This window comes from Leptopilina heterotoma, unplaced genomic scaffold, assembly GCF_015476425.1.
Source record: "Leptopilina heterotoma isolate Lh14 unplaced genomic scaffold, ASM1547642v1 Lhet_92, whole genome shotgun sequence".
Lineage (NCBI taxonomy): Eukaryota > Metazoa > Arthropoda > Insecta > Hymenoptera > Figitidae > Leptopilina > Leptopilina heterotoma.
In genome coordinates, this window is record NW_025111199.1 from 41385 (window position 1) to 53719 (window position 12335).

At 37.5% G+C, this 12335-nt stretch overlaps 1 protein-coding gene across 1 annotated transcript in view; it reads left to right on the forward strand.

Annotated features, from left to right (window-relative positions):
• The first annotated feature begins 3490 nt into the window (after window positions 1-3490).
• The window catches only part of LOC122511994 (ankyrin-1-like), a 39383-nt gene continuing 30538 nt past the window's right edge, over window positions 3491-12335 (forward strand). The window contains exon 1 of the mRNA XM_043627597.1: window positions 3491-3669. The gene's annotated coding sequence lies outside the window, so the exon portion shown is untranslated. The remainder of the gene's footprint in view (window positions 3670-12335) is intronic.

Genomic DNA, 12335 nt, shown 5'->3' on the forward strand with positions numbered 1-12335 from the left:
TTTTCAAAAATTCAAAATAGTGGATCCAATATGGCGGTCGTGTTATGTAAAAATTAATTAGATTCACCTGAAACTTGTTACTCTAGGGTTCTTGGGATCGCTGATTACGAATATGATGTCAGTTTTGAAAAGTTTAAAATGGCGGATAAGTTTTGTAAAAATTATTCGGATTTACCTGAAACTCTCTACTCGGGGGTTATTTGGGGGCGCTGATTACGAATATGTGTGGGAATTGCTGTGTGAAACCCCCTTTACCCTAAAAGGTTGTAGTAGAATGTACGAATTGTGTGTGCGAATGGACATTAGTAACTGTACAGTTGAGCGAGTCACATCTCTCTTATATTCGTTGATCAACGAAATTTTATAAGTGAATAAAGTCATTATAGTAAAATTATATTTTTCTCGAATATAGAATACATAAGGTTGTGGGAACCTTTCCATTATTCATTTGTTGTACAAAGTGTGCAATTACAAGTTGAATAATCCCACATTGGTGACCACTCGACGAGCACATGTTGTGTATCGAAATATAATCTAGACTTTTTTGAAAATTCTAAAGCAATCCGAAAAGGTCTACATAACATTCTAAGAGAAAATTTTTTTTTACATCTGAGAAAACCTTTATTTCTCATGTGCGTCAAAAATTTAATTCACAAATAAAACTGACTTCAAAAATTTCCATGAGAGATTCATACAACGACGCCATATTGCCAAGACCGGCATCGACAAATTTTAAAGGGAAACACCGACTCTGTGCTTTTCCGAGGATTCCTGAGGGAAGCAAATAGCTACCTGTGAAGATTTGTCCTTTGTGTCAGCGATCGATAAACGGATAATTGCTGTGACTACAGGTGCGGAATTTCGACTCTATGTCTGGCGATTCACAGTGGGATTTTTTTACAATTTACTGTTCAAAAATATCTACAGCTTACAATTTTTAACCGATTTGAGTTTTTTTTTAATTAAAGAGAACTAAATTCTTAAGAGATCCCTCGAGGCCGATTTTTAAATTTTCAATTGTTTATAATTATTTATTTTAGTCAAAGTTAACAAATTAACACGATTTAAAAAAAAATACGTTTAATTTCGAATTCGATTGCTGCAGATGACCAGAATCAATTCAAAATCATGTAATATGTTCTCTAGACGAAAAATAAAGAATTCAAAATTTTTTTTCATTTGTTATAAACAATATTAGTTAACAAATAGTTAACTTTGGTTCCTCTCAAACAAAAAATTTTTTTTTTACATTTATATTTTAATTCAGTCTTATTTTAAGAATACATATCTCTTTTTTAATAAAAAAATTATTTCAATTGTTATAAACAATATTAGTTAACAAATAGTTAACTTTGGTTCCTCTCAACCAAAAAAAAAAATTTCCGCCATGTCCTTGTTCATGACTCTGGGTTCGGCTGAGAGCGGAATTATAAAAATTTGTTTCTGCAAAATATTTATTTTTTCAAAAAATTGTTGTTTATAACAATTAAAATAATTTGTTTATCAAAAAAGGACATATATTCTTGAAATGAGCCTAAATTAAAAAATATGAATGTGAAAAAAAAATTTGTTTGGTTGAGAGGAGCAAAAGTTAACTATTTGTTAACTAATATTGTTTATAACAATTAAAATAATTTGTTTATTAAAAAAGGGACATATATTCTTAAAATAAGACTAAATTAAAATATAAATGTGAAAAAGAAAATTTTTTGGTTGAGAAAAACCGAAGTTAACAATTTGTTAATTAATATTGTTTATAACAATTAAAATAATTTGCTTTTTAAAAAAAGGACATATATTCTTAAAATATGCCTAAATTAAAATATAAATGTAAAAAAAAATTTTTTTTTTTGAGAGGAACCAAAGTTAACTATTTGTTAACTAATATTGTTTATAACAATTGAAATAATTTTTTTATTAAAAAAAGAGATATATATTCTTAAAATAAGACTGAATTAAAATATAAATGTAAAAAAAAATTTTTTGTTTGAGAGGAACCAAAGTTAACTATTTGTTAACTAATATTGTTTATAACAAATGAAAAAAAATTTTGTATTCTTTATTTTTCGTCTAGAGAACATATTACATGATTTTGAATTGATTCTGGTCATCTGCAGTAATAGAATTCGAAATTAAACGTATTTTTTTTTAAATCGTGTTAATTTGTTAACTTTGACTAAAATAAATAATTATAAACAATTGAAAATTTAAAAATCGGCCTCGAGGGATCTCTTAAGAATTTAGTTCTCTTTAATTAAAAAAAAACTCAAATCGGTTAAAAATTGTAAGCTGTAGACATTTTTGAACAGTAAATTGTAAAAAAATAGCACTGTGCGATTTGGCGACCAAGGGAACGAATGCAGATCAATTTTTGATGTTTTAAGCAGTTCCTGTAGATTGTTTTATTTACGCTTTTTGGAAACGGCGCATGGGCAGACTATTCTAAGCCCATGCACGAGGTATGATATTTTTTTATACCTTTTTGCAATTTAACAGTTTCCAAGCATTCCCGGTAAGAAGCGTAGAATTGAAAAGAATTCAAAAGTTGTGTTCTTCTTAATAGGCGAATTTACCTCGGAGCTCTATTCTACGGGAACCACCAAAATTTCCAAAAAATCTATTACTCTGAATTGACTTCACAAAAATATGAAACACGCATTCAAAAGAATCAGAATCTACAGCAAATCAGTAGAAATTTCTATTCCACTGAATTGACTCACTACCACTCAAGATTCCACTAGAAAGTGAGGTTAGATTTCAAAACTTGACGTTAAACATTGAACATATGAAAATTCCTTTTAGTAAGAGCATTTTATATTTTATCGTAACCACTTTGCGTTTTTAACCATATTTTCACTAGTTTTAATATTTAATTTTAATAGTTTAGCACTGAAATTACAATGAAATTCACACGACGCGAAACATAACTGTCACTGCGTTTTATTTTAAGACAATAACAAGAGGAGCTCCTACAGACAATTGGAAAGATTAGGCTTTTCAAATTGTTTGTCAAAAGTTGTATTCCTTTTAATGCGCTTCTGAAATTCGAAACAGTCTATTGAGAAGAATAAACATTTCATATTTACTCGTCGAACATTCTATTCTTTTGAATTGACTACCTAGAATCGTTAGAAGTCAATCCAGTCAGTTCAAAAGAATAGAGCTCCATATTTTTTCAAAAACTTTTAATACCATAAAACTTTGCGCATTAAGAAAAATAGAACATTTGGATTCTTCTCTTTCTGCAAATCGACGTGAGCAATAGAGAAGAATTGATTTTTCTAAAATTTTGATGGTCTCCGTGGAATAGAGCTTCGAGGTAAATTCGCGTATTCAGAATAATTCAAAATTCTCGTTTTCAAGCATATTTTCTGGAAATTGAATTCTTTTCTATTCTATGCTTCTTACCGGGTTAGCCATCGTCTGAGGGTTATTTCTTTTTCATGCTTTCTGGTGACCGATTCCCGGGAAACTTAGATCAAGAGCGGTGCTGCCGATCTCAGATGACGATCTTTAGCTGAGAGAGAGAGATTCCTGAAGACATTCTGAGGTTAGAACGCAACTCATGAACTGCACAATCTACTTCGCTTGCTACATCGCCAATCTCGAGAACTTCGTCGCCTTGAGCTTATTCATCGTTTATGTTTTGATTTTAAAATGGTTGTTTTCGTAAGTTTTTAATTTTTATAGTATATAGACACAAAAAATTTATTCTGAACATATTTAATTTCACTTTTAGAAAATATTAGAAATATAAAGTGAATTGAAATAATGCGTTTACGCGCGTGCTTTTGAATATTTTTCAAGATTTTTTGTTGAAATTTGAATTTAACTATTAAAAATATACTTACGCGTATGCTTTTATTTTTTTTTGAAAAGTTATTATTAGAGTTTTTCTTTTCTTAAACATAATAAATTTGATAACTTCGATGAACGAATTGAAATTAAAAATAATTAAACTATTGAAAATTTGTCTAAATTTATAATGACATTTAAATGTGCGTATAACATTAACGACGCCTATGTTCATTGACAATGTAATATTCATATGTTTATTTGTGATTTTATTGCGTTTTATCTGGTGAAGTCAATCCATTATTTTCAGAATCGTCGAAAATTTATTATTTGTTTAAAATCAGTGTGTGTCGTGTATTTGACTGTGACTAGTTTGTGGGAACAGAATTCTTGATATTTTATTTGCATTAAGAAGTTGAAGAATTTTTGAGAGATTTCTTTAGTTTTGGGATATATTTTTTTTAACATGTCTAAAGAAAATGACGTTAAAGAATTGAAGGCTCCCGGTGGTCTCGGTGGTGCCCCGTCGCAGAATGCGGGCGATAACCTCGGTGAGCAGAATGCGGGCCCTAATAATGGCGGTTTTCATTTTGATTTTAATCATTTGGAAAATTTTGGGGGCGGTTTTAATGCGAATCAAATAGAAGTCAATGCGGTTAGAATACCCAATCTTCCTACCTTTTTTCGGTCTGACCCCACTCTTCGGTTTGCTCAGGTGGAGTTTGCGTTGGATGCTGCTTGAGTTACTGCCCAGCGGCAAAGAGCTGGAGCTGTCGTCGCGGCTTTTGATTACGAAATTATCTAATCTATTGGAGACTTAATAACTTCCGCTCAACCCATACCCAATTTATACGCCCGAATTAAAGAAAGAAATATAACAAATTTTTCCGTATCCCCGGAAGTAGAACTTCGACAAATTTTAAAAGGCGAAATATTAAGTGATGGAAATTTATCTCTTATACTAAGCAAAATACGTCATCTCAGTAGGGGCCGTTGTAGTGAGGAGATAATTAAGGCAATATTTTTAGAACAACTTCCCTCACAGTGTCGATCGATTTTGGCTCTCTCAGATTTGAATGATTTCTCCCGTTTGGCTGTGATCGCCGATAAGATTATGGCTCAAACTGATGAGCGAGCAGTCGCTTCTATTTCTCACGATAAGGAATTTTTGGATAAGATAGATAGATTGGTAGCAAAGGTCGATGCCTTAACGACCCATTCAGATTATCCTCGTGCTCATAATGAATCCCGTTCTCGTTCTTTTTCTCGGAACCGTGATCAAAGACAAACCAGATCTAAATCTCGTCATAATAATTCGAGGTACGGTGGGAAATTCCAAACGTCTCTTTATCCGAGATAGAAAATCGGGTTTTAGATTTTTAATAGACACTGGATCTGACATTTCCATAATTCCAGTAAAATCAGGGGTCAAGTATCAGCCTTCGGCAGCAGTGCTTTATGCCGCGAATAATTCGCGGATAAACACGTACGGCGAACGAGAGCTTACTCTTGATTTGGTACTTAGGCGTCCAATAACCTAGAATTTTTGCAGAGAATCGGTGCCCTATCCTATTTTAGGGGCCGATCTCCTTGCTCATTATGGATTAAGTGTTGATTTACGTCGAAAAACACTTGTCGATTCTCTGACTGGCCTTGATACTAATACTATTGTTGGTTCAGCTTCTTTTTCGGGTGTCAGGGTTGTGGATAGATCTTCCCCTTTCACAGAGATTCTCGCAGAATTTCCTACCTTCATGGGCCTTGAACAGTCGACGAACGTTATGGCGAGTGGGGTTTTTCACATTTTGACGAGGGGTCCTCCGATTTCGGAAAGAGTACGTCGTTTATCACCGGAAAAAACGGTAGTGGCGAAAGATTCCCTTCGTACAGGATTTTTCATCAATGTTGTATGGGAAGGCAATTTTTTCAAAATTAGATATATATGCGGCATATAATCAGATTCTCGTCGCGCCGGAAGACGTGCCGAAGACGGCCGTTCGCACTTCTTTTGGTCTTTTTGAATTCCATGTTATGACATTTAGTCTTCGCAATGCTTCTCAGACATTTCAGAGATTTTTGAACAAGATTTTGGACGGTTTGGACTTTGTTTTTGCGTGTATAGATGATATTCTCATCGCATCCACTAGTGTAGAGGAACATGAGAGTCATCTGCGCACTGTACTTACCTTGCATGCAAATAAGATTAAATATTGAAAAATGTTCTTTGGGGGTAAAGAGTCTCGAATTTCTGAGCCACATAGTTGACAAGGATGGAATAAGACTCACCCCAGAAAAAACAGAAGCTATCACGAATTTCCCTAAGCCTGAGACAGTCGTGCAACTGCGTCGCTTCCTGGGGTTGGTGAATTTTTACCGTAGAAGTCTGCCGCATGCAGCGGCACTGCAGAAACCTTTGAACGCATACCTTCACAATTCTAGGAAGAATGATCAACGACGGATCAATTGGACTGCGGAGGCAGATGATGCATTCAACGGGGTTAGAAAAGCTGTTGCTGTCCATTTGGCCCACCCAGCTCTCAATGCCCCAATTCGTCTGGTCACGGATGCTTCAAATACTGGAATGGGCGCTGCGTTGGAGCAATGCCAGGAGGAATCATGGAAGCCCTTGGCCTTGTTTTCTCGAGGTTTTTCGGTCACTCAGAGGAGGTATAGTACCTATGACAGGGAACTTACCGCTGTTTTTGAATCTGTAAAGCATTTCAGACATTTTTTAGAGGGAAGAGAGTTCGTTTTTGTAACAGATCATAAGCCTTTAATTTATGCATTTTCTCAAAAATTGGACAAAGCATCGCCGAGACAGGTTGGACAATTGTCTTTTATCTCGCAATTCACAACATCTGTTGAATTTCTACCGAATGAAAATAATGTCGTGGCGGATTCGCTGTCTCGTGTCGATGCAGTTTATTTAGCATTTGATAACAATTTGGATTCGTTGGCAAAGATTCAGAAAAATGATGAGGAATTAAAATATCTTCTTACTGATGGTAGTAGTTCTCTTAGCCTTAAGTGTATTCGATGGGGTGACACTTCCATCGTCTGCGATCTTTCGGGGGAGAGACTGCGTCCGTTCGTTCCTAAAATTTTACGAAAAAAATTGTTTCAGGTTTTTCATGATCCGGCTCACCTAAGTGCTAAAGTTACAGATAAAATCATTAGTAAAGTTTATGTTTGACCAAAAATCCATAAGGATATTTCGGACTGGTGTAAGGAATGTTTGAACTGCCAGAGAGCGAAGGTGTCTATACACACCATTGTGCAACCCTCGCATTTTGTTGCACCGGAAAGTCGATTTAGACATGTGCACATGGATATTATTAGTCCACTTCCGCTGTGTGAAGGCTTCAGATATTGTTTAACGTTAATTGATAGATTCTCTCGTTGGCCAGAGGCGATTCCCCTCAAGGACATCGAGGCGGTGACAATTAATCGGGCTTTCATAGACGGTTGGATTTCGAGGTACGGATCTCCTGAAACGGTAACGACAGATCAGGGCTCTCAATTCGAATCGAAAATTTTCTCATCAGTTCTTCAATTGGTTGGTTGTAAAAGAATTAGAACTACGCCTATCATCCCGCATCGAACAGGATGATTGAGCGTTGACACCGCGTTTTAAAATCTGCAATAATGTGTCATTCGAACGAGACCTGGGTGCGATCATTGTCTACTGTATTGATGGGTTCGCGCAATAACGTTTTAAATTCTGGGGCATCGCCGGCCGAGTATTTGTACGGGACGGTACTCAGATTACCCGGAGAATTCATCCTACCTGAGGACTTTTCCCAGGATCGACAATTTTTTTTAGAGGAGTTTCGTGAAAACATGCGCGCGGTAAAACCAATTCCTGTTGAACATCGGCATAAGAGGGAAACTTTTTGTTTATAAAAATCTTAACACTTGTTTCCATGTTTTTATGAAAAAGGGAATAGGAATGAAGAGATCTCTCGAATGTCCTTATTCAGGACCACATAAAATCACTAATCGTATCTCGGACAGAGAATTTGAAATAGAGATTAATGGCTTAAAAAAGCAAGTCTCTATCGAAAACTTAAAACCTGCCTATTTCATTCGTGAGGATCTTAATTTTACATCTACGGGTTTGACTGAATTAAGTGAAAGGAGTTCTGTTCCTTCAGCCTCAACCTCAACCTCCCTCAAAACTATAAGTTCTGAATATTTATTTGTAAATCGACCGATTCTAAGAACTTATACAAATAAAAATAAATCAATAACTTTTACTACGTCAACGAAAAAGAACTAATGTAATGCCCAGTGGACACAGGGGCGTCTTAAAGACGTCCCTTTTTGTCCGCGGACAATTCGGGGACAATGATGGTAATGTCTCTGATTCATCAAAAAGACAACTAAAAGACGTCTAACAGACGTTCTATGTCTGGTCCAAAAGACGTCCAAAAGACATAAGAAAGGACGTCTAAAGTACGTCTTAAAGACGTCGTTTGGACGACTAAAAGACATAAAAGGGACGTCTAAAAGACGTCTTTTGGACGTCCTTTTTACATTCCTTCAGATCTTAAATAAACATTTCTTTTTTAACATTTTCTAATTTGAAATTCAGTAATAATGTATTAAATTTATTTTAAGTTTAATTTTATTTTTTCTAAAATGTGGAGAGATAATGAAAAAATTCCTACGAAGCTGGGATCGAACTCGCCCACATAGCACAATAGTATGAGGTAAGGTTATGTTGAGTACTAATCGTAAGGCTCATAAGGTTACACGATATTGCTGTGGTAGACCTGAGGTGAACTAAAAACTTCCGCCATGGAGGTAAGGTTACATGTTAGAGTGTGGTAAGTATATATGATAAGGCTATGGTAACCTTACACGTTAAGGTTGAGATATCCTTACACGATAAGGTTGATGTAACCTTACACGTTAAGGTTAAGGTAACCTTACACGTTAAGGTTGAGGTAACGTTACACGTTAAGGTTGAGGTAACGTTACACGTTAAGGTTGAGTTAAGGTTATATGTCAAGGTTGAGGTAAGGTAATTATTAAGTTGTAAGGTTGAAGTTAGGTTAAGGTAAGGTTGTGATAAGTTTACCAGTTATGGAAAATATTGACAAAGTAATTAATAATATAATAAATAAATATTAACTTAGAAAGTTAAGTTTGTTGCTCTTCTCTATTTTGGAAACATGTGTTACCGGTCACCGGGTAGAGGGAGGGGACCGGGCAAAGATATACTCTTAATTGCGACGAGCGTATTAAGTGGAACGGAATTGGATTTCGGTTTGAGTAGGAAAGGAACTAGTAGGAACTTCGGTGGGAAATTTTGGGACCAAGAACTATAAATAATAAGCGTAATGTTAAATAAATAAATACTTAATATATTCTGTAAACCCCCATTTCCCCTAGGCGTTCTTTGGATTATAACGATGAGCGGAAGAGTAAGAAAAATAAATAGAACAAGGTTAGTTTAGCGTCGTTGAGACCTAAAACGTCGTACAATATTGTTTAGTCGTTGCTCATTTGTCTTTTTCTTGAGACCCATAGTCGTGGTTGGTGGAAGGGGTTCCACGGGTCGATCGTAGGGGCGATGGTTTCGTGGAAGCTGGGACACCGTGGTCCGTGTTGAGCGGGCAACCTCCAGGTTCTCGGGAACGAGGACGGGTAGATCCAGGAGGGACGGTATCGATACCGGAGCGGCTTCCCACAGTTGCCGACAATGAGACGGTTTTTCTCTGATGCAGACCGGCGGTGGAGTAGGAGTCTGGGAGAACGGCGACCCTGGGTTTAATTCCAAGATGTCGTCATCGTCTGAGAGGTACAGCTGGTCCTCTAAGTCTTGGAGAGCCTCGGTCGATAGCTCCAGTACACCAGGAGTCGAAGGTTCCTTCCCAGGACTGATAAATGGGACTAGCGAGCCAGACTCCGGCGGAGAGACGAGGTTAACAATCACGGGTTCCTTTATCGGGGTCAGAAGGAGTCGTGGTGAGGGAGCTTCATAAGTAGCTGCCTCCAGGATCCTCGTAAGCTCGGCAATTTCCTCCTCTATCGATGTGGCGTTCTCGGAGCAGACGGTGCCCTTCAGCGTTGGTACATAGGTAGAGCTGTCGTTAGGGGAAGGTCTTCCGGAGGGTAGATATGGTTCGTACCCTGGGGCCTTCCTTGATGAAGATACTGGCCAATCTAAGGCTGATACAGGGGGCCGTAGAGTCAATATAGGCAACTGAATTCCGGGAGTCAAAATTTCTATTTTCCGGATGAAAGGCCGGCTAGCGACATGGGCGCAAGGTGCTAGGTTCTCCTTATCGCCGGGAGACAGGCAGTTGATGGGCAGGTCCCTTGGAAGAGGCGTTGACGGCAAATAGGTGGTCAGAAGCTCGGGTCGTCGGAGAGTCCCGGAGGAAGCCCAGGCGAGGAGTTTGGCCTTGAATTTCTCGGACTGTCGTTGATTTCTCTGGGCACGTGAAGCACATTGTCGTCGCTTAAGAGGTCGAGGTGCCGGCATCTGCAGAACGAGGGTTATTGATCATTTTGAAGTATGTTAGATAGGAGATACGAATTAGCTGCAAGGTTACCGGAAGGAGGCTAGAAGGGAAGGAACGTCTTCGCGTACAGGACGTCGGAGGCAGGGAGGTAAGGATGTGGAGAGGAAAACCCGCGTTCAGGACGACGAGTGAGGTTAGGTAAGGGAGAGAGAGAGAGAGAGAGAGAGAGAGAGAGAGAGAGAGAGAGAGAGAGAGAGAGAGAGGGAGAGAGAGAGAGAGAGAGAGAGCCCGCGTACAGGACGGCGAGCGTAGCGAGGATGTAGGAGGAAACCCGCGTTCAAGACGGCGAGTACAGGAGGAGAGAGGGAAAAATACCCGCGTGCAAGACGACGAGAGGAGGAAGGAAAACCCGCGTACAAGACGACGAGCGATGGAAAAGAAGAGGGGAGACCCGCGTGCAAGACGACGAGCGATGGAAAGGAAGAGGGGAGACCCGCGTGCAAGACGACGAGAGGAGGAAGGAAACCCGCGTACAAGACGGCGAGTACAGGAAGAGAGAGGAGGAAAATAGGGAGAGTAGAAAGGTGGAAAAGGAAAGTAGACCCGCGTGCAGGACGACGAGTGGGGAGGAGGAGGAGGAGGTTAACTTGGAAGTAATGTTGAGGTACTTACGTTAAGAGAAGAGAGGCTCAAGTTCACTTAAAAGGCACTTTATTTTCAGTTAGCAGGGAGGTACACTGTACGTGGGTGGAAAAGCGACTGAACTAAGCACAGTCGTTCTTACAAAACTTAATATTTAATTTAAACTTATTCTAAAACATACAACATCTCAAACATTCAATCATAACTTAGACTTAACTGACAATTCATTTAATCCCTTTTGTTTTTACTGGTATTGTGATTATTTACTGTTAAATTGGTGATAATTTAGCAATGAATATTCTAACCAACTAAAAGATTTAAACATGGTTTTAACCTAAAATTATCATACTATTCTCTACTTCATTAGTCAATATTTAACTCATTAATTCCTTTGCTTAATTAATTAATAAACTAAGGAATAGAACAAATATAGCAAATGAATGAGGTTAAAATAATTTTATAACAATCGTAGAATCATTCCAAATTAGACGTGTAATGAATTATCATTACTATTAATTATGACATTAGAAAATATAAAAATTACATACCATCGAAGTGATATTATTTTACTTTAATATTAGTTACAATAATAAAAAATCAAATCCAAAAATAATGCTAAAACCAGAATAAGAAAATTGACATACATACTGTAAATTTAAAACAATAGTTACGCATAGTTTTATCCAAACTTTATAACTTTTAGGAATTTTCATTGAATAATTTCTAAGTTTAATGGAACAGCTAAACTGTTTATATTTGTAAACACGTGTTGCGCACGTGGTAGCCGGGCCTTGTGGGTCCTCGCTGGGACGAGAGAGAAAGAGGAGAAAGGAGATAGGGTGGAGAGAGATAGAAATAGGAAGGTAAGAGAAAACTCAGTGCGGTTGGAAAAACCCACGACGAGGCCCGGCAAAAGAGAAAAAAAAATTACTTCCGATGTCTAAGCACGGCCCAAGGGAAAGCATACCACAATTTTCGCGTAGTTGAGACCTTCAAAAAGAAGGTTCTCAACTTGAACAGTGGTGCTTTTTTAGCGCGAATATTCTTTACTAATGTGACCGGTATCACCTGACATGAAGCAGAAAATTTTGAAAACAAATTTGGGGGGACTGGGATTCGAACCCGGGATCGACGCGCATAAACCTAACATCCTAACTAACTGAGCTAAGTGGAGAACTGGTAGCAAGAAAATTAATTTTGCCATTAAGGAGTTAATCATATTCTTGGTTCACCTTAAAGGCAAAATTGATTTTCCTTCTGACAGTTCTGTACTTAGCTCAGTTAGTTAGAATGATTGGTTTATGCGCGTCGATCCCGGGTTCAAATCCCAGTCCCCCCAAATTTGTTTTCAAAATTTTCTGCTTCATGTCAGGTTTCCAAAATAGAGAAGAGTAACAAACTTAACTTTTTAATTTAATATTTATT